The 26,580-nt window shown below is 42.9% G+C and overlaps 1 pseudogene; it reads left to right on the top strand.

Moving 5' to 3' along the window:
- On the top strand, positions 1-26,117 carry LOC103124444 (origin recognition complex subunit 1-like; annotated as a pseudogene).
- The last annotated feature ends 463 nt before the right edge of the window (positions 26,118-26,580 follow it).

The following is a 26,580-nucleotide window of genomic DNA, read 5'->3' on the forward strand; positions in this document are numbered from 1 at the left end:
ATGTGGGGGTCTGATCCTGGAACCCTGGAGATTCAGGTATGAGAGTATTTTTGCATAACCATTATGTTATCTAACCCTGCCCTCTTATTTTAAATAGTTATATTTTATTGTAATTATTATATTTAGCTGTGCAGAGAGAGAGAGATACAGATGTCTAAGCTGTCTCCCAGCCCAAGGGCTTCTTTTAAAAATACTTTTATTTTTATTACATTTTAAATATCTTTTGTAATGAGAGATGGGTATAAAGACACAAAGATGAAAACTACTAGGCAGTCACTTCTGCCCATGCTCTCCTTATTTTCTTCTTTTTTTATATTTATTTTCCCTTTTGTTGCCCTTGTTGTTTTTCATTATTGCTGTAGTTATTATTGATGTTGTCGTTGTTAGATAGGACAGAGAGAAATGGAGAGAGGAAAGGAAGACAGAGATGGGGAGAGAAAGATAGACACCTGCAGACCTGCTTCACTGCCTGTGAAGCGACTCCCCTGCAGGTGGGGAGCTGGGGCTTGAACCGGGATCCTTACACCTGTCCTTGTGCTATGTGCCACGTGCGCTTAACCCGCTATGCTACCGCCCGACTCTCCCCAAGCTCTCCTTATTTTCTTACTATTATACCATATTTTATTTCATTGCTATGTTTAGTAATTAAAGCTGGAGATACAGAAAGATACAGAGAGAGTGAGATGGGTAGGGGTAGATATCATAATGCTGATGCAAAGAGACTCTCTTACCTGAAGCTCTGAATTTCCTGCCCCACCATCATGCAGGGCTGAGCAAGATTAAAAGAAAAAAAGTAAATAAATAAAATTAAAAAATCAGAGTGAGACCAGAGCACTGCTCAGCTCAGACTTATGCTGGAGAGCTGGGGATTCAACCTGAAGCCTTGGAACCTCAGGCATAAAAGCTTTTTACATAAATATTAACCTACCTCCCCAGCCTTCAAGTTTAGGTGTTATTAACTGGCAAAGATCCTGATGACAATATTAAGAATAAAAAAAGTAAAATCCATTATAGTGGGAATGCCATTATGTTAAGAAAAGACATCTGTGTTTAATTAATGAATGTTAAAGTTACTATGTATTTTTTAAGCAATTAGTATTAACTCCAGAGAGAGGAAAGAGAGAAGCCGACCATGACTCTGGCATATGTGCTGCCTGGGATTGAATTTGAGATGTTGTAATTTTAAATCCAGAGCTCTAGTCACTGTGCTGCTTTCTGGACTGCTGCTGGTACTTAAAGTATCTCAGGAAATACCCACAAGGCTATAAATACCATTGCCTTGGGGATAGATGAGTGGTATACTGCTGGCTTTCTATCTCTGTTTCTCTCTCTCTCTCTCTCTCTCACACACACACACACTAATTAATTAATTAATTAATAAGTAACTCTAGTTAAATACTAAGAAAATTCCATTACCCCTGAGACTGAAATTAGAGGTTCTCAGATGGGGATGGGAGACTTTGCCTTCCCTTTTCTGAGGCCCTCTTGTTCTCTGAAATCGCCTTTCTGGTCAAGAAGATCAAGACCTGAAGAGATCTCTTGAGCAGAAGTTCCCCAGGCTTGCCTTCATGCAGCCATCTTGGCTCTGCACTCGGGGATGGGAGGCTTTGCTCTCTCTTTCCCATGTTATCTTGGACGAGATATGTGGTTACTTTGAATTTCATTAAAGGAGAGCTTGGCAGCTGGTGAGGTGACTCAGCAGGCAGAGCACAGGACTTGCAGGGGCGAGGGCTCTAGTTCTATCCCTGGCACCACCTATGCCAGAGTGATGCTCTAGCTCTCTCTCCCACTTGTGAATTAATAAGTCTGTTTATTGATAATTATTTTTAAAAGATTTTATTTCTTTATTAATATGGGGGATCAGAGAGCATTACTCAGGTACATGTGATACCAGGGATAGAACTCAGGACCTCATGCTTGGGAATTTACCTCCTGGACCATTATTATTTTTATTATTTATTCTTATTTATGTATGAGAGAGAGGGGGAGGAAGAGGAGGAGGAGGATGGGGAGGGCAGGAGAGGAGAGATTGAAAGATAGAGAACCAGAGCATCACTCTGGCACATGTGGTGCCAGGGACAGAATTTACCACATGCTCGAGAGCCCAGTGGCTTATCCACAGTGCCATCCCCTGCACTACAATGAGAGACTGCAGCTCTCTTCATTAAAGAGCCCCTCTCCCCCACCCCGGCTCCTGCTTTAAGAATCAGGAACATCTTCAGTCACTAGTCTACAGCCAGATGTGCTGGGGGTTTCTGGTTCCTTGGTATTTGTGACAAATAGAGGAAGACAACCAAGTACTTCCTTCCTTCCTTCCTTCCTTCCTTCCTTCCTTCCTTCCTTCCTTCCTTCCTTCCTTTCACCAGAGCATTGCTCAGCTGTGGCTTCTGGTGGTGTGGGAGATTCAACCTGGGTCCTTTGGAGCCTCAGGCATGAGATGTTGCAGAGCCATTATGCTATCTCTCCAGCTCTGTTCTTTAGTTTAAAGTGAAATACAGAGAGAGTGAGAAAAGCAGAAGAGACAGACAGAAAGGAGATGCACCACTCCACCTTCCATCGAGTTCCCCTGGGCCACCCAGTTGCTCCTTATGGCTCAGCTCAGCTGTCCTCTCCTGCAGGAAGCCCTTCCTGACTGCCAGTCCAGGTCAGGTACCCCTGGAGCAGGGGAGCCAGCAGAGACACCCCAAATGTCTGAAGGGCTCTTAGGTGGATGCAGGCATCCTTCATTCTCTGCTTCTTGACCTGTATGGTTATTGGATATTTGCAATACTGGCCACCTAGTCCAACTCTCTACCACTTACTCCTTTTGGCCTCTGGCCACAGGTTTTTCTTCTTCAAATTCCACTGATGGGTGTGTTAGGCCGAGGCCCTAGTCTAGCTGGTTTCTGGCCACACGTTTTACTTCTAATTCCATGACAGGGGGTAAAGGCTGCTTGGCTCCCGGGTCCACGAGGGCCCTCTACTCTTATTTCTTAACAAAAGCATTGCTCAGCTTTGATTTATGGTGTTGCAAGGGATTGAACTAGGACTTAGGTGCCTCAGGCATGAGAGTCTCTTTGCATAACCATTATATTATCTATCCCTGCCTCTGAAATGTAATTTTTCATACTAGCAAAGATAAAAATGCCCAGTTCTATGGTGGCCCAGGAGGTGACTCATTGGATAAAATTGTGAACTCACAAACATGAGGTACCAAAAACAATGTTTAGCATCACAATTGTAAGAGTGATGCTCTGGTTCTCTCTCCTACTCTTTTTCTCTCATAAATAAACAGTAAATAAATAAACAAACTGGGGTGGGGGAGGGGAATATCATAATGCTTATGACAAAAAACTTTTATGGGGCCAGGTGGTGGTGTACCGAAGTGCAAGGTCCCATGCAAGGATCCCAGTTCTAGCCCCCAGCTCCTCACCTGCAGGGAGGTTGCTTCACTAGTCGTGAAGTCAGTCTTCAGCTGTTTATCATTCTCTCTCCCTCTCTATCTTCCCCTTCCCTCTCAATTTCCCTCTGTCTTATAAAAAAAAAAAAAAGTCAAAAATGGCCACCAGGAGCAGTGGATTTGTAGTGCAGTCACCGAGCCCCAGCAATAAGCCTGGAGGCAAAAAAAAATGAAAGAAAAAAAAGAAAAAGACTTTCATGCCTGAGGCTCCAAAACCTGAGGTTCAATCCCCTACACCATCATAAACCACAGCTAGCAATTTTTATTTATTTATTTTATTTATTCCCTTTTGTTGCCCTTGTTGTTTTATTGTTGTAGTTATTATTGTTGTTGTCGTTGTTGGATAGGACAGAGAGAAATGGAGAGAGGAGGGGAAGACAGAGAGGGGGAGAGAAAGATAGACACCTGCAGACCTGCTTCACCGCCTGTGAAGCGACTCCCCTGCAGGTGGGGAGCCGGGGGTTCGAACCAGGATCCTTTGCCGGTCCTTGTGCTTTGCGCCACCTGCGCTTAACCCGCTGCGCTACCGCCCGACTCCCGCAATTTTTTTTTTTTACTCAGCTCTGGTGGGAGGTAGGGATTGAATTTGGGACTTTAGAACCTCAGACAGAAAGTTCCTTTACATAACAATTATGATGAAGGCTCAAGCATGAAAATATCTTTGCATATAACCAGTGTGCCATCTACCCCCACCCTTTCCTTTCTTTTTCTTTTCTTTTTACTTGATAGGACCAAGAGAAATTAAAAAGTACATGGAGAGATAGGGAGAGAAAGATACATACAGACCTGTTTCACAGCTCATGAAACTTTCCCTGCAGGTGGGGACCCAGGACTTGAACTGGTCTTCTTGTGTATAGTAATGCTTGTTTGTTTGTTGTTTTAACTAGAGACAGGAAAAGAGAGATTACAGTACCAAAGTTCAGTGTGACAGGAGCTGGACTTGAACCTTGGTCATATACGTGGCAAAGCAACACACTATCCAAGTGAGCTGTTCCACCAGCCCTGTTCTTACTCCTTCATAAACATGCCATCTTGCTATCTACCAAATAAGACAGCCTCTTGGAAGTCCAATAATGTTCTTCACGTATACGGGTTACTAAGACTAGTACTGGTGTAGTACCCCCTCCCAAAATTAATAGCTTTGCATCACAATTTAGATGTGATAAAGAAAACCTTTTTAAAGGGAGAGAGGGTTGGAGAGATAGCATAATGGTTATGTAAAAAGATTATCATGCCTGAGGCTCTGAAGCCCCAGGTTCAATTCCCCACACCACTATAAGCCAGAGTTGAGCAGTGCTCTAGTGAAAGGGGGTGGGTGGAAGGAGCCCATGACATGCTATACTGCAAATTAGAAACTCTCTATCTGGAACGTAATGACTTTTCTAGTTGAACAAGTACTTATTACACTTTCTATGCACCAGGCACCATTCAAAGTATCATTGTGGGGGTGGGGAGTGGCACAGGTAGACAGCGTAATGGTTATGCAAAGAGACTCTCATGCCTGAGGCTCTGAAGTCCCTGGTACAATCCCCCGCACCACCACAAACCAGAGTTGAACAGTGCTCTGGTGTTTCTCTCTGTGTCTTTCACTACATCTCTCTCAAAAATAATAAATAAATAAATAAAGTAAAAGAAAGTATCCTTAAAGTCTGTTTTTTTTTCCTTTTTTTATTTAGTGTGTGTATGCCTGCCTCTAGGATTATTGCTGTGACTCAGTGCTGGCACTACAAATCCACTGCTCCTACTGGTCATTTTTCTCCCATTTATTAGACACCTGAAGACTTGCTTCAAGGCTTGTGAAGCATCCCCACTGCAGGTGGGGTGTCAAGGCTTGAAGTAGAATCCTTGTGCTTAGTACTCTGTGCACATAGCCAGGGGCATCACTGCCTGTCCCCTATTTTTTTTTTCTTTAAGAAACTTTATTTATGAGACAAAGAAAGCCAAAGCGCAACTGGTCTGAGCTCGAGTTATGTGGTCATAGCTAGGAACATTCTAGGCTGCACTCATTCCAGGACCTATCTTCCTCCAGTGGTAGAGTATGTTGGCCCAACCTCCCTTTAGAGAATGGGCAGCCCCTACCATTGTTGATCCACATTAAGGGCAAGGTCCTGTAGGGGTCCACAAAGGGGTCCATTATGTTGTTCCTGCTGGAGATGACCAGTGACAGTGGAGAGAGGGATTTGTTAGAGGTCTTGTTAGCCACTTTCTGACTCCTAAAAATATTTTTAATCAGAACTCTTGTGGAGCATTCAGTGACACTTTTGATTATAACTTTTTCTAATCCATTCTTCCTTCTTCTTCTAGCGTTTGCCCTTCTTCCGTAGCCGGTCAACAGCGTCAGGTTGAGCCTGATGTAAAGTTTCGAGACCTCCTTTGAATCTGGAGAGGTGGCAGTCATTGACTATGTGGGTCATAGTCTGTCTGGAGCCGCAGGGGCAGTTCGGGTCGTCTCTGGCTCCCCAGCGATGGAACATAGCGGCGCACCAGCCAGGGCCTGTTCGATAGCGATTGAGGAGGACCCAGTCATAACGTGCTAGGTCAAAGTCGGGTTGACGCTTGCAGGGGTCTGTGATGAGGTGTTTGTTCTTTACCTCAGCTGACTGCCAACTCTGTTTCCAAGAGTCTGGAACAGAGAAGTTCAGTGTAGGCGTAGGGGACCAGATTGGATGACAAGACGTCAAGCGTTGGACAGGGTGGGCGAAGATATCCGCGTATATTGGCAGGTCCGGTAGAGCGTAGACGTGGGAAATGAACTTAGATGATGCCGCATCCCGACGAATATCTGGCTGGGCGATGTTGCTAAGAACTGGCAGCCATGGAACCGGGATGGAATGGATGGTTCCCGAAATTATCCTCATGGAGGAATATAATTTGGAATCGACCAAGTGGACATGGGGGCTACGGAACCATACTGGGGCACAGTATTCTGCAGTGGAATAGCATAATGCCAGAGAGGATGATCGTAGTGTGGAAGCGCTCGCGCCCCATGAGGAGCTGGCCATCTTGCAATGATGTTATTCCTCGCGCCCACCTTTGCTGCAGTTTTTATGAGATGTTCGTGAAATGACAGGGTGCGATCGAGAGTAACGCCAAGATAGACTGGCTGGGCTTCTCGTATCGCCAAGCTGCACATTAAGCTCACGCGAGGCCGAGGCATGGTGTAGATGGAAAACAGATGATACCGTTTTTGCAGTGCTAGGGATTAGTCGCCATTTTTTACAGTAATCAGATATCAGAGACATGTCTTTCGTGAGTGTTTCCTCGAGGATGTCGAACTTGGATGCCTGAGTTGCACAGCAGATGTCATGGGCGTAGATGAACTTCCTTGAAGAAGTTTCTGGGAGGTCATTGATGTAAATATTAAATAGTGTAGGAGCCAGAACAGAGCCCTGGGGGAGGCCACTTGAGACAAGTCTCCATCTGCTAGACTTGTCACCCAGATGCACCCGGAATCTTCTGTTTTGGAGAAGAAACGATATAGTGTTGGCCACCCATGGAGGTAGGCATCTTGAGATCTTGACTAGGAGACCACGGTGCCAGACCGTGTCATAGGCTGCTGTGAGATCAACAAAGACAGCACCCGTCTTTAAATTCTTCTGGAATCCATTTTCAATGTAAGTTGAGAGGGCTAGGGCTTGTTCGCAGGTAGATCTTCCTGGGCAGAAACCAGCTTGGGTGGGTGATAGGAATTTCTCTGTAAGAGGAGAAATACGTGACAGAAGCAGCCTCTCAAGGAGTTTGTAACACACGGAGAGGAGAGAAATTGGTCTATAGCTGGCGGCCAGTGTTGGGTCTTTCTTTGGTTTCAAAACCGCTATTATCTTCGCACGACACCAAATTTTGGGCATAGACTCAGATTCCAAGATGTGGGACAGGAATGAAGCGAGCCACTTCTTTGCCGCGGGACCCAGGTTAAGAATGAGTTCTGGGGTGATGTTATCATAGCCAGCAGCTGTTCCTGGTTTAACCCTCTTCAAAGCGTCTTCCAGTTCAGACAGTGTAAAGGGAGAGAATTTTGGAGATGGACAAGATAACCGGAAGTGGGATGACCACTCATGGGAAATTTCTCTTTTCCAGACTGGGTCGATCTTAGCACGTCCAACTTGAGTTAGGTGACTGGCCACTGAGTTTGGAGATACGGGAGGATGGGAGACGGGAGGGGGTTGGCTACTGGCACCCAGTCTGTGAAGAAGCTTCCAGGTCTTCCTACTTGAGTGGGTGAAGTTCAGACTTTCCGTGAGTTGTTGCCAGCGGGCTTGACATGCTGCATCCAGGGAGGCAATGAGATGGTCAGCCACATCTGGGTCGCCCGACTCATCATACTGCTTTAGTAGTTGCTCGCATTCAGCATCAAGACAAGGCATATAGTTAACACATCTCCCACGAGGAATAGCTTGGGAAGCTGCTTTGAAGATGGCTTGGCGGAAGCGCCTGTAGGAATCTTCAGAGGGGATAGAGTTAATTGGAATTGCAGGAATAGATTTGTTGGTAAGATCACTGAACAGACGCCAGTTTGCTTTCTGAAAGTTCCATCTTAGTTTCTCCGAGCACAGAATCAGTGGGAGCTGGAGACCAATGTGGATGATAGCTGGGCGGTGATGACTGTGCGGGAAGATCTTGAGAACTTGTCTCGTAGCGGGAAAGGCTTGGCCGTTGACTGTGCTAATCCAGCACAGGTCGGGTGACGAGTCTTTATTCCATCTAGCACTGTGAAAAGAGCCTGGCTGTTTGGGATCGTATAATAGGGAGAGGTCATTTGCTGAAGCCCAGTCAGCTAAGATAGAGCCATTCTTCCTAAATTCAGGTAGTAGCTTTAGCCCCTGATAAAGTCATACCTAAGAATCAGAAAAATGAGAAGACTTTCTTTGTGAAACTATCTTGGAATGAGAAGAAATTCACACCACTATCTCCTGAACTCTTTGCAAAGCTGAATAAAATATAAGAATACCACTGTAAATGTCAGAAGTCGGTGGAACCAAGGCCAATGGTATAGAAAGCCCTTCCTGGACCACAACAGAGCATATGGCTAAAAGGACTGAATCTAAACACTCTACCTCCAAATCTCGCCACACTCCTACTCATGCAATAACCCCAAGGGCAAGGAAGAAGCTGGAGCTAGACAGTAAGTATAAACTGAGTTACTATAAGCAATATAGAGGCTAAACAAATATGATCAAATACTAATTCATACTAAAGTATTGAATCAGTGCACCAGTGAATCAGGTACTGGCTTATAACATGGAACTTACTGACTACATCACTTTTCAATGTACTGTTTATCAGCATTGAGTGTATTCTCATTGTTGTACAACCATCACCATCATCTGAAACTGACACTCTTCAACTATTGGACAACTTCCTGCCCCCCACCCCAATCCCTCATTCTCTGGCAACTACTTTCTGTCTCAAAATTTGACACCTGTAGATAAATTACTTAACTGGAACAGCATTGGTCCTTTTCTGAAAGACTTAAGTTAGCTAGTATAATGTTATCAAGGCTTACCCATGTTGTAGTAGTATGTGTCAAAATTTCCTTTCTTTTTCTCTGGTGGAAATTGAACCCAGGCCTCCATGCTTGCAAAGCATGTGCTTGCTCTATTACTGAGCTATTTCACCAGCCTCACAAATTACCTTGTAAGGCCGAGTAATATACTTTTATGTGCATATTCCATGTTTTCTTTATTAACTCATCTGTTAAAGGTCTCTTGAGTTGCCGCCATCTTTTGACTATTGTGACTGATGATGCTATGAACATGGATGTACAAATATCTGTTCAGTTCCCTGATTTTACATTCCCAGACATGGAGTTGTGGGGCCATATGGTAATTGTATTTAAAATATCCTTTAAGAACTGCCATGCTGTTTTCCATAACTGTTGCATAGTTTGATACCACCACCATTGTCCAATGTTACAGTTTCTGCACAACTTCTCCCACAGTTGTCATTTTCTGTGCTTTTGATGGTAGCCGGCATAATATGTAGGAGCTGGTATGTCATGAATACTTTCTTTTGTATTTCCCTAATAATTAATGATGTTGAGGCAACCAGAGTATTGCTTAGGTCTGACTTATGGTGGTGCTGGGGGTTGAACCTGGAACCTTTGGTGCCGCAAGCATGAAAGTCTTTTTATGTAACCATTATGCTGTCTCTCCAGCTTCAGCCCTGTACTTTCTGATTAGTGGTAGAACTATGAAATATATCTTTAAATTAATGAATTCATATTGGTCCTAGTAATCTGTACCACAAGGTTTTCCCACTCTTTCCCATATTTAAGTTGTATCTCCCTTCTTCTGGGAGATCTCTGACTTTCAGGAACAGTCCTGAATTTATTTGTAGTTCTTTATAAAGATCTGAGTTCAAGCCCCCGGCCCCTATCTTCATGAGCTATGAAGCAGTTCTCTCTCTCTCATATATATATATATATATATATATATATATATATATATATATATCCCCCAGGGGGTCCAGATGGTGGTGCACCTGGTTAAGCACACACACTATATTCCCCTTCCCACACAATCTCTTTTTGTCCTATGAAATAAGAGAACACAAGAACAAAAGGGAAATATGGCTGCCAAGAACGTGGATTTGTTGGGCAGGCACGGAGCCTGATAGCCCTGGTGGCAATAAAAAATTTTTAAAAGATTCCTCTAAGAGAAGTTACTTAATTTTTCTCTCTGATGAATTATTTTGTTGATGATATATTGTTAGGTCCTTTTTATTTCTGTTTGATTTTAGACTTTACTCACCTTTGATTTAATTTTTTTTTTTTTTTTTTTTAGATAGAAGAATTGAAGAAGATTCAGACTAGGGAATGGGAGAGCTGTTAAGAAGTTTTACTGTGGTGTGGGAGGTGGCGTAATAGATAGAGCATTGGACTCTCAAGCATGGGGTCCTGAGTTCAATCCCCAGCAGCACATGTACCAGAGTGATGTCTGGTTTTTTTCTCTCTCTTCTTTCTCATGAATAAATAAATACTTTTTTTTTTTTTAAAGAAGTTTTACAGAAGCAATGTGAGAAAGAGAAGGTCTTTGTTTTCGCTGAATTATCCCCTTCCCCATCCAAGGCACCTTGGCTTTCATATATTGAAATCCTAACCCCTAGAGCCTCCGCAAGTGACCTATTTGGAGGTAGGGCCTTTAAGAAGGCAATTTAGGGAAAATGAGGTGATGTGAGTAGCCTAATCCAATATAAATAGTGTCCTTATAAGGAGAAGAGGTTAGAATATAGACACATAGGAAAGATCATGTGCAGATATAGAGGGGAGCTAGACATTTACAGGGGCAAGGCAGGGACACACTCAGTTGAGTGCACACATTACATGTATAAGGACCCAGGTTCAAGCCCCACTTCCCACCTGCAGGGGTGGAGGGAGACTTCAAGAGCAGTGAAACAGGGCTGTAGGTGTTCCTCCTTATCTCTTTTTCTTTTTTTTTTTTTAAGTTTTATTTTTAATTTTTTTTAATATTTTATTTATTGGATAGAAACAGAAATTGAGTTGGAAGGAGAAAATAGAAAGGAAGGGTGGGGGGAACCACCTGCAGTGCTGTCTCACCACTTAGGAAACTTCCCTCCTCCAGAGGGAGACTAGGAACTTGAATGTGGATCCTCGCAGCACACTCCACTGAGTGCACCACCACAAGAGAAAAGAAAGGCAGAACAAGGACATCATTCTGGCACAAGTAATTCTAGGATCGAACTCAGGGTTTCATGCTTGAGAGTCCAACACTTGATCCACTGCATCACCTCCTGGGCCACAGTTAAAAAAAATCATTTTATTCTTTTTTCCAGACTACTGTTCAACTGGTGTGTGGTGGTGCTAAGGGTTGAACCTGGGAGCTTCAGGCATGAAGGTCTTTGCATAAATATTGTGCTATATCCCCAACTATTGCTCCTAATTTAAGAATATTTTGTGTTAAGGGCAGGGTAGATAGCATAATGGTTATGCAAAGAGATTCATGCCTAAGAATCCAAAGTCCCAGGTTCAATCCCCCACATCACAATAAACTAAAGTTAAGCAGTGCTATGGTAAAAGTAAAAGAGAGAGAGGGAGAAAAATATTCTGTGTTGTTTTGGGTGATAATGAATAATGCAACCAAAAGCAATACCAGGTGGCAAATTACTTTTCTGTCCTTAACTGTAACTGTTCCCTACACACAGCCATGCGCTGTGATCAAAGTGAATTCTTTTTTGCTTAGCCTTTGCCAGTTATGTTGCCTTAGCACACACTGGTCTGCATTTTTGTTTGTTTATTTGTTTGTTTATATTTTAGTAATGAGAAAGAGAGACTCTGGCATCACTCTGGTATACATGCTGCCAGGATTGACCTCCTACCCTCAGGCTTGACACTCCAGTGCCTTATCCACTGCACCACTTCCTGGACCTTTTATTCTCCTCATATTTTCCCTCCCTTCCCCATTTATTGAGATCCTATCTTAATTCTCCTTACATTTTCTCTTCCTTTCCCATTTATTTCACTGAAATTCTATCTTTCAATGAATGCACTGTCTAAAGCCATACTTACCAGCACTTAAATGCTTTGGGACTATTGCTTTATGATGAACTTTTATGTGTATTGTCTCCCAGTTAGACTAGAATATCTTGTAGCTGAAAATCAGGATTGAGTTTCATTTAACTTTGTTTCTTCCCATCATAGGACATGAACTTTGCTGTTCTAACAGTTCAGTTGTTATCTATAAATGAATGACTAACCTTCTTGGTGCCTCTGGTCAGGTTGAAAGAAGCAAACCTAACTAATTTTGACTGAAACTCATCTACTCTCCTCAGGAACTACCTTCCCTCTATTGGGAGATAAATATAATCTGGGTTAAAATTTAAGGCCAGGAAAAAAAAAAACATAAAATTTTAGGCCAGGGCTAGGGAATCATTATAATGGTCCTACAGAAGACTTTCATGACTGAGGCTCTGAAGTCCCAAGTTCAGTTCCCAGCACCACAAAAATCCATAGCTGGGCAGTACTCTGGTACTTCTCTCTGTTATCTCTTGATCATTAAAAAATAAAATATTGGTCGGAGAGGTGGCGCAGTGGTTAAGCTTTGGACTCTCAAGCATGAGGTCCTGAGTTCGATCCCTGGCAGCACATGTGCCAGGGTGATGTCTGGTTCTTTCTCTCTCCTCCTATCTTTCTCATAAATAAATAAAATCTTTAAAAAAATGTTTTTAAATAAATAAATAAATAAAATATTGGGGGAGTCGGGTGATAGCACAGTGGGTTAAGTGCACGTGGTGCAAAGTGCAAGGACCGGAGTAAGTATCGGGTTCTAGTCCCTGGCTCCCCACCTGCAGGGGAGTCGCTTCACAGGAGAAAGGGAGAGAGGAGGGAGTCGGGAGATAGCGCAGCGGATTAAGCCCACGTGGCGCAAAGCGCAAGGATTGGCATAAGGATCCCGGTTTGAGTCACAGCTCCGCACCTGCAGGAGTGTCACTTCACAGGCGGTGAAACAGGTCTGCAGGTGTCTGTCTTTCTCTCCTCCTCTCTGTCTACCTCTCCTCTCTCCATTTCTCTCTGTTCTAACAACGATGACATCAATAACAACAGTAATATTAACTACAATAACAATGAAAAACAACAAGGGCAACAAAAGGGAAAATAAATAAATATAAAAATAAATAAAATTAAACAATTATTTTAAAAAATGTTAAAAAAGGGAGTCGGGTGTGCTACCACCCGACTCCCAACATTTTAAACAGTTTCTTTTTAAATATTTATTTATTTATTCCCTTTTGTTGCTCTTGTTGTTTTCTTGTTGTAGTTATTGATGTCATCGTTGGATAGGACAGAGAGAAATGGAGAGAGGAGGGGAAGACAGAGAGGGGGAGAGAAAGATAGATACCTGTAGACCTGCTTCACTTCCTGTGAAGTGACGCTCCTGCAGGTGGGGAGCCGGGGCTGGAACCGGGATCCTTATGCCAATCCTAGCGCTTTGCACCAAGTGCACTTAACCTGCTGCGCTATCTCCCTCTTCTCTCTCCCTTTCTCTCTGTCCTATCCAACAACAATATCAATAAAAACAATAACCACAACAATAACACAACAAGGGCAACCAAAGGAAATAAGTATTTAAAAATATCTTCATATATATAGAAAATTTTGATCTTGGTGTTCATCAACTAGAGAGAGGGACAGAGTTTAATTTGTTCTACCAGAACATTACTCAGCTTTGGCTTATGGTAGTACAGGCTAATGAGCCTAGGGCCTTGGAACCTCAGGCATGGTAGTGTGTTTGCGTAACCAGTATACTATCTCTACTATCCCCAAGTTTTTTTCAAATGATGTTGAATGGGAGTTGAAGGCGTGTGGTATCACTCCTGGTTGAAACTACTCGTATGGTAGATTATTTAAGGAAAATCTTACTGAGCATTTATCCATAAAAGCTGACTTAACAGGAGTCGCGCGGTAGGGTAACGGGTTAAGTGCACATGGTGCGAAGCACAAGGACCAGTGTAAGGATCCTGGTTCCAGCCCCCTGGCTTTCCACTTGCAGGAGAGTTGCTTCACAGGCAGTGAAGCAGGTCTGCAGGTGTCTATCTTTCTCCCCCGCGTCCCCCTCCATTTCTGTCTGTCCTATCTAACAACGACAACAACAACAACTACAACAATAATTTTTTTTAAAAAAGGGCAACAAAGGGGAAAATCAATATAAAAGATTTTTTTTAAAAAGCTGACTTAACAGTTAATGTCTAATTCTAAGGAGGAAAATCATGTGTTGGTATTTAGGAGAAAGGAAAAAAGTGATTAGAACTACTTGGCTTGGCTTACTTGTAGGAATTAGGTATGTGGATATAGATAAGTTGTGTCTTTGTATAACTTCAGTGGATAAATGTATTTATAAAGAGATTGGAGATGCTATAAAAGGCTGTTTGTTTATGAAATTAAGAATATGCAGATTATGGGAGTCGGGCAGTAGCGCAGCCGGTTAAGCGCATGTGGTGCAAAGAACAAGGACCAACGGAAGGATCCAGTCCCTGGCGCCCCACCTGAAGGGGAGTCGCTTCACAGGTGGTGAAGCAGGTATGCAGGTGTCTATCTTTCTCTCCTCCTCTCGGTCTTCCCCTCCTCTCTCCATTTCTCTCTGTCCTATCTAACAACGACGACATCAATAACAACAACAACAAAACAAGAAGGGCAACAAAAGGGAATAAATAAATATTTTTAAAAAATAATATGCAGATTACGACTTACTGAAAAGGAGAAAACCACCCATAGTGACTTGACAGACAACTCTAACATCTGATGAGTTCCTGATTTGAGAAATTAAACCCAAAGTAAGTTTTGATTGGAGGTACAATTCCAGTATACTCACACAAAGGAAGATGAGTGACAAAATTTATCACTTACAGAGTCTAGAAGCAATGAGGAAGGGTAAGCAAAGTACAGTGAGCCAGGAAAAACACCTTAGTGCCAAATTATGAGCCACCATGAGGCAGAGGGCAAGTTTCCAGGTACCTGCTTTCAAGGTGGTTGGGGCTAACTCTGTGTGGTTATTTCCAAAGGTGCACTGGCAAGAGCAGAACATATACTTACACTGGGAATCCTAGCTGAAGTCCTTTCTAAATGTCATGACTGTAGCAGGATTATCATACTGGAAAATATCTAGGCAGCAGCTCAGAAAAACTAGTTATTTTTCTTATCACGAGGTGTGTGTAGTGCTGTTTATAAAATCAACCTGTCTGTGGTGATTTCTCTTGGACTTAGGTTTCCCTAGGACACTGAACACTAGGATTTCCCATGAGACTTCACAGATCTCACTGGATTCTCCAGGAAGAACTAAACGGAAAGTGAACTGCTCTGAGGTGACTTCGCCTTCTAAGAGCTGTCAACCTGATGAACACCTGGCTTTGTCTCTACTTCTGAAAGACACAAAAACGTAGAGGCATTGAACACTCTTGTACCGAGGATGACAAGAATGCTTCATCTAAGTGTCACCGGGCTCTGAGAACTCGAGTTCCAGCTTTGACAACTATGGAAAATGTTAAGGAAACAACACTCCTGTCAGGGGACAATGGAAATCCTTAGTGGTGCCTTCTGTGACTCTGACACCAGAAATCATCAAAAAGAGGTGACCAGAGACATTGCCCTGTCTCCCACAGAATTTATTTATTTGCAAGAGCACTGTTCAGCTCCGGCTTATGGTCGTGAACCTGGGAGCCTCAGGCATGAAAATCTGTTTACATAGCCATTATGCTATCTCCCCTGCCCCTGCCTCCTACAGAATAAATCAAGATTATCATAGCTGATAAAGTTGTAGAAGTGAGGTGCATATCTGTGTCACAGAATTACTGGGAGATACAAAACCAGAGACCTGCATATTTGAAATGCTTTTTTTTTTTTTTTTTTTGTAAATTTGAGTCAAAGATTTATTTGTGGGGCAAGAGAATGTATGGGAGTGGCAGGGATAGATAGAATAATGGTTATACAAAGAGATTCTGAAAGACTTCTCTCTTGACTTTGAGTCGGATTAGGCAACAGCTTAGGTATGACTGTTCCTTAGCATGCAGAAAAACACTTAACTACTGCCATCTATGGTACCTAATCGTATTTATTAAAGCCTCTTAAATTTTCTGTTATGTGCTAATCTTAAAATTGACCTTTTTACCTTGTTCTGTGTGAAATTGTGTTAGTTTCACATAGCTGTCATAGTTTGAAGAAAACAAGAAAACTGTGATGGGCTTGGATGACCCGTAATCATACCCAGGAGGACTGTCCATGGGCATTAAGAGCATAAACTTCGATTCTGACAGAGCTGAACTGGAACTGAGCTTTCTCGTTTGTTATTTGTGTAACTTTAGGAAGGTTACCTAACCTTTCTAAGCCTCATTTTCCTTCTTTTATGAATGAGAATAATAATATATAAGTTCTAAAACTGTCATAGGGGCTTATGAGCTAATATAAAGCTCATAATAATGAGCTAGAATGTGCCAAAGAGCACCAAAGTAAAGTCTCTAGGGGGAGTTGGCGGGGAGAGTACAGGTCCTGGAAAAGGATGACAGAGGACCTAGTGGGGGTTGTATTGTTATGTGGAAAACTGAGAAATGTTATGCATGTACAAACTACTGTATTCACTGTCAAATGTAAAACATTAATCTCCCAATAAAGTGGGGGGGGATGTGCCAAAGATAAAGAAATAAAAAAAAAAGCAAAATGATACAAAAAAAAAAGTTTCAAACAATGACCACACATCCTTATTCTTTGATCATAAGAATGCAATGCCTTTCATCTATACTGGTCTGGTATGGATCTTCTTGTTTTAACATCATACACTGAATATCATAAAATAATTTGCCTTATCATTTAGGTTTTTAGGTAATGGAAAAAATGACCAAAAAGAGCCAGACTTCCTGCCAACCGCACAGATCTCAGATTCTGATAGTGAGGAGGAGGAGGAGGAGGAGGAAGAGGAAGAGGAGGAGGAGGAGGAGGAAGAGGAAGAGGAGGAGGAGGAGGAGGGGGAGGGGAGGGGGAGAAGGAGGCGTCCACACCACCCCCTTGTAGGAGGACTGCAAGTAGTGTGTCCAGGAATCTCCATTCTTCCTTAAAGTTGTCCTTGCAGACCCCTTCCAAGACACCAAAGAAAACTGTTAAGGTTCTTTCAGGTTTATTTTTAAGTGAAGCATTTTTTTTAAATATTTGATTTTTTAAATTTTTTATTTAAGAAAGGATTAATTAACAAAACCATAGGGTAGGAGGGGTACAATTCCACACAATTCCCACCACCCAATCTCCATATCCCACCCCCTCCCCTGATAGCTTTCCCATTCTCTATCCCTCTGGGAGCATGGACCCAAGGTCATTGTGGGTTGCAGAAGGTAGAAGGTCTGGCTTCTGTAATTGTTTCCTCACTGAACATGGGCGTTGATTGGTCAGTCCATACTCCCAGTCTGCCTCTCTCTTTCCCTAGTAGGGTGGGTCTCTGGGGAAGCAGAGCTCCAGGACACATTGGTGGGGTCTTCAGTCTAGGGAAGCCTGGTCGGCATCCTGAAGACATCTGGAACCTGGTGACTGAAAAGAGAGTTAACATACGAAACCAAACAAATTGTTGAGCAATCATGGACCCAAAGCTTGGAATAGTGGAGAGGAAGTGTTAGGGGGGTACTCACTGCAAACTCTAGTGTACTTCTGCTTTCAGGTATATTATTTTGCAGTAGTTTACGGATACGTGTGAACATATGCTCTCTCTCACAGAAACTGGTGTATATCTAGGTTTTGGGACTTGTTAGAAAGTGAACCACCTGAGATGGAATTAGAGTATACTATGAAAGGAAAGGTCTCACCCGAGTAATGAAGCTGAAGGGTTGTCATTCCACACATGAAGTCTCTGGACACAGTCTGAAGTGAAGCATGTTGAGGTGGCAATCGTTGTGTTGGATATTTGATTTATTTTTAATGAAAGAGATACAAAGAGAGACCAGATCACTGCTCAGTTCTGGTTTATGATTGTGCAAACTGTTTTCCGTGGGGCCAGAAAAGTGGCTTTGCCTTGCAATGAGGCTTTGTGTGTGAAGCCCAGCACCATATGGAACTCTGTGATGGAGGAGTGGTGCTTTGGTCCCTCCCTCTCAAAATACATAATTAGAAAGGTTCTGAAGGGAATCTGTGATATCACAAATACACAAGGTCCTGTGGAAAAAAAAAGTATGGTGGCTGGGTCACACAGTTACAGTGACTGGATTCTCAGTATGAGTCTGTTCCATGCAAAGCTATTCCTTCTAGCATATTTGTGGGGGGGGGGGGGCTAAAAGTGCATATTAGAATTAAAATCAGTCCAATAGATGGTGGTTTGATTAGGTCAAGTTCAGAGTCTCATGAGTCAGATTTGTTCTGGATGTTGCTTTCCTTTAGTTTTTCCTTCTGAAATATGTTCTCTTTTATAATTGCAGCGCAGTCCTAGAATACCACGTCATGCCATGCCCCAGATTTGCAGCCGAAACCTGGCTGCCCAGGAGCCAGCCAATGTGCTGGAGGAGGCTCGATTGAGGTAATGCCCTTTTCAGACAGGCAGAAACGGGTCTTTGCCTTCTTTCGCCTAAGATGGAAGTATTTTTCAGTTACCTGTACATCTTAAAGATAGAGAGTAGGGTGGTCCGGGAGGTGGCACAGCAGTAAAGTTTTGGTCACGAGTTTGATCCCCAGCAGCACATGGGCCAGAGTGATGTCTGGTTCTTTCTTTCTCCTCCTATCTTTCTCATAAATAAATAAAATCTTTTAAAAGAGAGAGAGAGAGTAAGGTCCAGCGGTGCAGCTCGTCAGTGGACCACATACCTTCCATGCGTGAGGCCCTGACTTTGATACACAGCACCACGGGTGATGGACCAGTGCTTGGGTGTCTCTTTCTCTCTGTAAAGTACGTGTGCCAGGGAGATGGCTCAGCAATATTGCTCATGTCCTACAAATCCCTGGGTTCATTCCTCAGCACTGTATAAGAAGATAAAATTGAACATATAAGATAGAGGGTAAAATGGATTCACTTTAGAAAGAAGAAACCCCTCAATTAGTGCCTGGATGTGTCAACATGGGCAGTACCTGGAAGGAGTACCCTCTAGTGTACCGCCCTAATTATCTCAGGGATAGAAGATGATTAGTCCGGAGCTGGGCGGTGGCACAGCAGGTTAAGCACATATGGCAGAAAGTGCCAAGGACTGACAGGGATCAGGATCCTGGTTCGAGCCCCCAGCTCTCACCTGCAGGGGGGTCGCTTCACAGGCAGTGAAGCAGGTCTGCAGGTGTCTGTCTTTCTCTCCTCTCTGTCTTCCCTCCTCTCTCCATTTCTCTCTGTCCTATCCAACAACGACAGCAATAACAATGATAATAATAACAACGATAAACAACAAGGGCAACAAAAGGGGAAAAATTTTTTTAAATAAATAAAATTAAAAAGAAGATGATTAGTCAGGATGCTGTCTTTCAGTCATTATATATATATATATATATATATATATATATATATATATTTTTTTTTTTTTTTTTTACCAAAGCAGTGTTCATCTCTGACTTTTGGTGGGGCCAGGAATTGAACTTGGGACCTCAGAGTCTCAAGCATGAAAGTCTTTCTGCATAAAGATTATGCTATCTCTCTCACCCCACAGACTTTTAAAAAATATTCATTTATTTATTCCCTTTTGTTGCCCTTGTTTTTTATTGTTGTAGCTATTGTTGTTGTTATTGATTTCATCATTGTTGGACAGGACAGAGAGAAATAGAGAGAGGGGGGGAAGAGAAAGACACCTGTAGACCTGCTTCACTGCTTGTGAAGCGACATCCCTGCAGGTGGGGATCCGGGGGCTCGAACCGGGATCCTTACACTGGTCCTTGAGCTTTGCTCCACCTGCCCTTAACCTACTGTGCTACCACCTGACTCCCACAAACAAACTCTTATAAACTGAATTCCACCCAGTGATTTTGAGAAATTTCTATACATGATATTCACCATTAAACTGGTTAGGCAGGGAATGCCTCATGAAGAGATGTGAGACTAGAGGAATTCCCTTGGATTTGTGAATGACGTTTAATAAAGAAACCTAGAAAGGCCTTTTCCAATTTGCTACCAAAGATATGATGAAGTGCTTCTAATGGGGAGTCGGGCGATAGCATAGCAGGTTAAGCGCAGGTGGCGCAAAGCTCAAAGACCAGCATAAGGATCCCAGTTCGAGCTCTCCACTTGCAGGGAAGTCACTTCACAAGCAGTGAAGCAGGTCTGCAGGTGTCTATCTTTCTCTCCCCCTCTGTCTTCCCCTCCTCTCTCCATTTCTCTCTGTCCTATCCAACAACGACAGCAATAACAACAATAATAATGATGATAAACAAGGGCAACAAAAGGGAATAAATAAATAAATATTTAAAAAGAAAGATCAGGCAGAAGTTGAAAAACAAGATCAGGAAAGAAAATACAAGTAGAACCCAAAATAGAATTGGCATATCGCACCAAAGTAAAAGACTCTGGGGTGGGTGGGTGGAGAGAATACAGGTCCAAGAAGGATGACAGAGGACCTGGTGGGGGTTGTATTGTTATATGGGAAAATGGGGAATGTTATGCATGTACAAACTATTATATTTACTGTTGAATGTAAAACATTAATTCCCCAATAAAGAAATTTTAAAAATAATAATAAAAAAATAAAAAGAAAGAAAGAAATGCTTCTATTGCCCCACTTTCTCTCATTTATCACCAACTATAGGCTGCATGTTTCTGCTGTGCCTGAGTCTCTTCCCTGTCAGGAACAGGAATTTCAAGACATCTACAATTTTGTGGAAAGCAAACTCCTTGACCATACTGGAGGGTGAGTCATACTGAGGCATGCAGGGTACATGGGGTAGGATGTCTCTGCTATTTGCAATAACCACCTCAGGTATTAAAATTCAGCCACAGTCTTTTCCCAGTGTCAAGAGAGCACACAAAATCATTGCTAAAACCTAAAGCTTCTGAAATAGCTTTTGTTGTCAAAATTATTTTATAGAATAAAAATTCTGTCTTTCAGGAAAAAAATTAAACTATATTTCTTTGGATAGGCAGTTTTCAAAGCATTGTTGGGGAAATGAATGATTCTTCATAGGTAGTCCCTGCTCTGACCACCTAACAATGGTCCACCTTCCCATTTCGGGGAGCTCAGCCTTCGGCACGTACCCCCCACACACACTTAGAAGGAAACATTGGCACAGACCTAGCTCACAAGTCTTCCCTTCTGGCTCTAGGTGCATGTACATCTTAGGGGTCCCTGGGACAGGGAAAACTGCTACTGTACACAAGGTACACACTGCCTGCAGCAGGCGGCCCAAGCAAATGACATACTTCCCTTTCAGTACATTGAGGTCAATGGAATGAAGCTGACAGAGCCCCACCAAGTTTATGTGCAAATATTGCAGGTAAGCAAAGCTTTGGGGGACACTTTATGCATTTTTGGAGTCAGGTGGTGGCTCACTTGGTAGAGTGTACAGTATACCATGTATAAGGACGTGGGTTCAGCCCCTGATCCCTATCTGTAGGAAGGAAGTTTCATGAGCAGCTGCTTGGTACTATAAGCATCTCCATCTTTGACCCTTTACTTTAAAAAGAAAAATGTCTCCAGGAATAGTGGGGTCATGCTACCTTAGAAAGTTTTTTTTTCTTTATTTATTGGATAGAGACAGCCAGAAATCAAGAGGGTTGTGGAGACAGAGAGGGAAAGAGAAAGAGAGACACCTGAAGCCCTGCTCCACCACTTGCAAAGCTTTCCCTCTGCAGGTGGGGACCGGGGGGCTTGAACCTGGGTCCTTGAGCACTGTACCATGTGCGCTCAACCAGGTGCACCACCACCCTGTCCTTGAAAGTTGTAAATCTAATTCTAAAGAGTCAGGTAATCCAGTTCCACTCATAGTAGAACTTAGTAAACAAGGACAGAGATGTAAAACAGGGTGTAAAACTTGGACTGGGCTTGGTGTATCATATGAAAGCAGAATGGGAGAGTGGAAGGCTCTTGGGATCCTGGTGCATGATGGTAGAAAAGGATCTAAGTTGGGGTTAAGAGTGTTTCACAGACATCTCTAATGGGGAGATGAGAAATGGTACCCACAACTCTGAGACCAGCCTGTGGCTCCTTTGCATCTCAAACATCTACTTTTCTCTTCTTTCAGGAAATTCTCAGGAAAAAAATAGCTTCCTCTACTTAAGTCTAGGAAAACCCTTATTTTATCATTTTTGTTTTCCCCACATTACAGAAGTTAACAGGCCAAAAGGCAACAGCTAACCATGCTGCAGAATTGCTGGCAAAGAGATTCCATACCAGGGGGGTCCTCTCAGGAAAACACTGTATTGCTCGTGGATGAGGTAAGGAGTTTCACATGAAAAAAAACTAAAGCCGTGGTATAGTTCTTCACTACAGTGTTCCAGGAGCAAATAACGTGTCAGAGGAAGATCCTGGCTCCTTTTTTTATTCAGCTGAGCCTGTTCTCTAGTGAGAGATGTCTCATGGTGTTGAGGGGGAGAGAGCAGCTAACTGGGGCTAGTTTCCTCCCGTAGAGTTCTAGACTGACTCTTTTGTGATTTCATGTAGGAATCACGAGAGTCACATTTCAGGGAAATGGGCATTTATTGGGGAAAAGTAAGGACTGAAAAGAAAGTATAAGACATGTAGGAGTGCAGAGACCTGAGACACAGACACGCACATGCGTGCGTGTGTGCATGCGCACAGACCCAGAGCTTCCTGGTCTTCCAAGTTTTATAATCCCTTCTGAGGAAGGGCAGGATCCTCAGGAGGAGGTGCTTCAGCTTTGTCTTTAGGTGCTCACATCTGCCTCCATCTGCATGTTACATTATAGTCTTGGCAGTCAGGTAGGGAGGAAGTGCTGGGGCAGGATATAGGGACACACTGGTGCTTCTGGCCCCTTCTCCCAGCTACCTGCAGGGTGCAAGGGGAGCGGTGCTGCTTTCCCTAACCTGACCTCTAGCAGCAATACATATTCATTGATTTATGCAACAGACCCGCTACAGCGGAGGAGCATCAGGAAGGATCAGGGAACTCCGAAGGCAACCATCTGGTGGGTCAGGAGTCAGCACAAGGGAGAACAGAACACACCACACTCTGTTGGAGGGTGAATCTGAGCTCAACTTTTATTCAGCAAGTGAGAGTTTATATATCCTTCAGTCTTACATAAACAATATCTGGAACAAAGCTCATTTCTTGATTAGATGGCCTTGCAGTTTTACACAGTAATGTCATACTTTATGGGGTGATGCATTTCTGAGTAATAGGCTTAGCAGATAGTATTTTATGTAGAGTTTTAACATATTTCATAGGAGGAGGTGAGTAAGTATTACTAAGAATTTTTCCTAAAACTTTATGTATTTGATGACCCATAACTTCGTCCACCTCATTGCTTTGTGTACATTTACTGTTCATCTGTATCTAATCTGGGAACAGGGGCTGTTCATCCCCGATTACACGGCATCATTACCATGTACATAATGAAAACAATAATCAATTTAGATCTTCTCAGGATGCCAATTTAGATCTTCTCAGGATGCCAAGACCCACTCCCAGAATTCTTATTCCTTGAAGAGAGTTTTCCAGGGTGCTGACGCTGTCAGACCCATCGTTCTAGATTTGAGTGGGGCGTGGCAGATTTCCGTCCCATTTAGTGGAATCCAGGAAACACATGTAACTAAAGCAATGGTAGTGGGGGCCCTGGCCTGGTCTCTGGTTGTCCCTGCATCTTTTTCTATTTCCCTGACAGCTTGACCTTCTCTGGACTCAGAAGCAAGATATAATGTACAATCTCTTTGATTAGCCTACTCACAAAGAGGCCCGACTTGTGGTCCTGACCATTGCCAACACCGTGGACCTGCCATAATGCATCATGATGAACTGGGTGTCAAGCCGATTGGTAGGTCCTAGGGCTATTCTCAAATTGTTCTCACAGATTCATACGTTTGGTCAAAGAATGTACAAAAATAAGTGCGTAGAAAACGATAATCAGCTGCTGGGTCAGTTTGGAAGCTGGCAGAGAATCCAACTTGCATACCTGCGGATCCTGGTTCAGCCCCTGGTACTACGTGTACCTGGAGTGCTGCTGTGTGCCTCACCCGTTAGCTGAACTAAGATGATCTCCTGTGAAATTAAATACTGGGTTTTTGGAAAAGTCGTGGCACATTTTGGCATAGAAAAGTACATCATGGGGGTTGGGTGGTAGCGCAGCGGGTTCAGCGCACATGGGGAAAAGCGCAAGGACTGGCATAACCATCCCGGTTCAAGGCCCCAGCTCCCCACCTGCAGAGGAGTTGCTTCACAGGTAGTGAAGCAGGTCTGCAGGTGTCTATCTTTCTCTCCCCTCCTCTGTCTTCCTCTCCTTTCTCTATTTCTCTCTGTCCTATTCAATAATGATGACATCAACAACAACAATTATAACTACAACAATAAAAAGGGCAACAAAAGGGAAAATAAATAATTAAAAATAATAATTAAAAAAGTACATCATGACATTTTAGACAACCCAATAATAAGTCTGGGGAGATAGATATAGCATAATGCTTATGCAGGGCGGAATAAAAAAAACTTTTATGCCTCAGGCTCAAAAGTCTCAGGTTCATTCCCTAGCACCACTACTATAGGTAAGAGCTGAGCAGTGTTCTGGTTAAAATAAGTAAATAAATAATATATATATATATTTTAAAAACTAAAATTAATTGGGAGAGATTTAATTTCTGAAATTCTTAGAATTTCTGTGTTGGAATTAAATGTGCAGGCAGTTGGGCAGTAGCGCGGTGAGTTAAGTGCATGTGGCGCAAAGCACAAGGACCGGTGTAAAGGAATTAAATGTGCCACCACTGCATGATTTTCTGTAAACATATCCTCACCTTTTGCTGCCTTGCATTCTTAAATTGCACAGCACAATTATTTTAATTTAAGCACCTTGCCAAGAAGTGTAAATTGTATCCATAAACAAAGGAGAGGAGATCTCCACTTCTGTAAGCCTTGGAATTCAGCAGGAAATAGAGCATCAAGTACCTATAAGTGTGGAATATGAAACCAGTCTGTACACACTGTTGAGCCAAAGATCCTTACATACATGCTAATTTTGGGGTTGTCAGAAAGTCATGACTCAGTTCTTTTTTAGATTTTTTTATATTTATTTTCCCTTTTTGTTGCCCTTGTTTTTCATTGTTGTTGTAGTTGTTGTTGATGTCCTCATTGTTAGATAGGACAGAGAGAAATGGAGAGAGAAGGGGAAGACAGAGAGGGGGAGAGAAAGACAGACACCTGCAGACCTGCTTCACCGCCTGTAAAGCGACGTCCCCACAGGTGGGGAGCCGGGGGCTCAAACCGGGATCCTTACGCTGGTCCTTGCGCTTTGCGCCACGTGCGCTTAACCCGCTGTGCTACCGCCCGATTCCCAATGACTCAATTTTACATAGAAAAATACATCATGATTTTCCCAAGAATCCAGTAGAATACTTTTGCCTCTATCTGGCTCTGGATGATTCTGACAGAATAAAAGTCTCTTTAAAAAGTAAATTTAAAAAAGTAGTTGGCAGCTACTACTCTCCAAAACACCACACTGAGCATTGTACTTAGCAGAAGCTGCTGAAAGCACTGGGGTTGGGAGAGAGAGGGACTGTGCACCTTGCTATATGGGACTTGGAAATCAGATTTGGAGACTTGTGATTGGCTGACTTTCAGTCAGAGTGGGCAGTCAGTGAACTCTTCCTCTGTCATCTCCCTAGGGTCTTACCAGGATGTCCTTCCAGCCTTATACTCATAGCCAATTGCAGCAGATCCTATTGTCTCAACTAAAACAAATTTTTTTTAAGATTTAAAAAAAAATTTTATTTATTTTCCCTTTTGTTGCCCTTGTCTTTTTTTTATTGTTGTTGTAGTTATTATTGTTGTTATTGATGTGGTTGTTATTGGATAGGACAGAGAGAAATGGAGAGAGGAGGGGAAGACAGAGGGGGGAGAGAAAGACACCTGCAGACCTGCTTCACCGCCTGTGAAGCGACTCCCCTGCAGGTGGGGAGCCGGAGGCTGGAACCCAGATCCTTACGCCGGTCCTTGCGCTTTGCGCCACCTGCGCGTAACCCACTGCGCTACCGCCCGACTCCCTCAACTAAAAAATTTAAAGGCCTTTGAGAGTGATGCCATCTAGTTGGTAGCCAGGAAGCTAAGTCACTTTCAAGGAACTCTTAATTGAACTTACAAACAACTTGGCGAGTCTTTGCTGAGAGCTTGCTGAGTGAGGCTCTGTGCTGAAGTTCTTAGACTAAAGAGAAAGTTAGGAAGTCCTGTAAGAACAAATAAAGAAAAGTAGAAAACAAAATTGCTTGTTTTTAGTGCATTTCCAGGCTATGACTGTGGTAGGCTTAGATACACTTTTTCGTTCCTACCAGGATAAGCACTAGGGCTTGGTACCTATACAACTTTACCATTTTTTTGTGGCCAATTTTAAATCATTTTCTTTTGAGAGGGTGAGAAATCGAGACAGAGAGAAGGAAACCTACAACACTGCCCCACCTGCCTGTAAAGCCTCCTCACTGAGGGTATTGACCAGGGCCTTAAATCCTCATCCTTATAAATGGTAACATCTGCATTCCACCAGGTGAACCACCACCTGGCCCTGGTTTATATACAAATTAAATTAATTGATTTAGAGAGCA

Source organism: Erinaceus europaeus, chromosome 13, assembly GCF_950295315.1.
Source record: "Erinaceus europaeus chromosome 13, mEriEur2.1, whole genome shotgun sequence".
Classification (NCBI taxonomy): Eukaryota; Metazoa; Chordata; class Mammalia; order Eulipotyphla; family Erinaceidae; genus Erinaceus; species Erinaceus europaeus.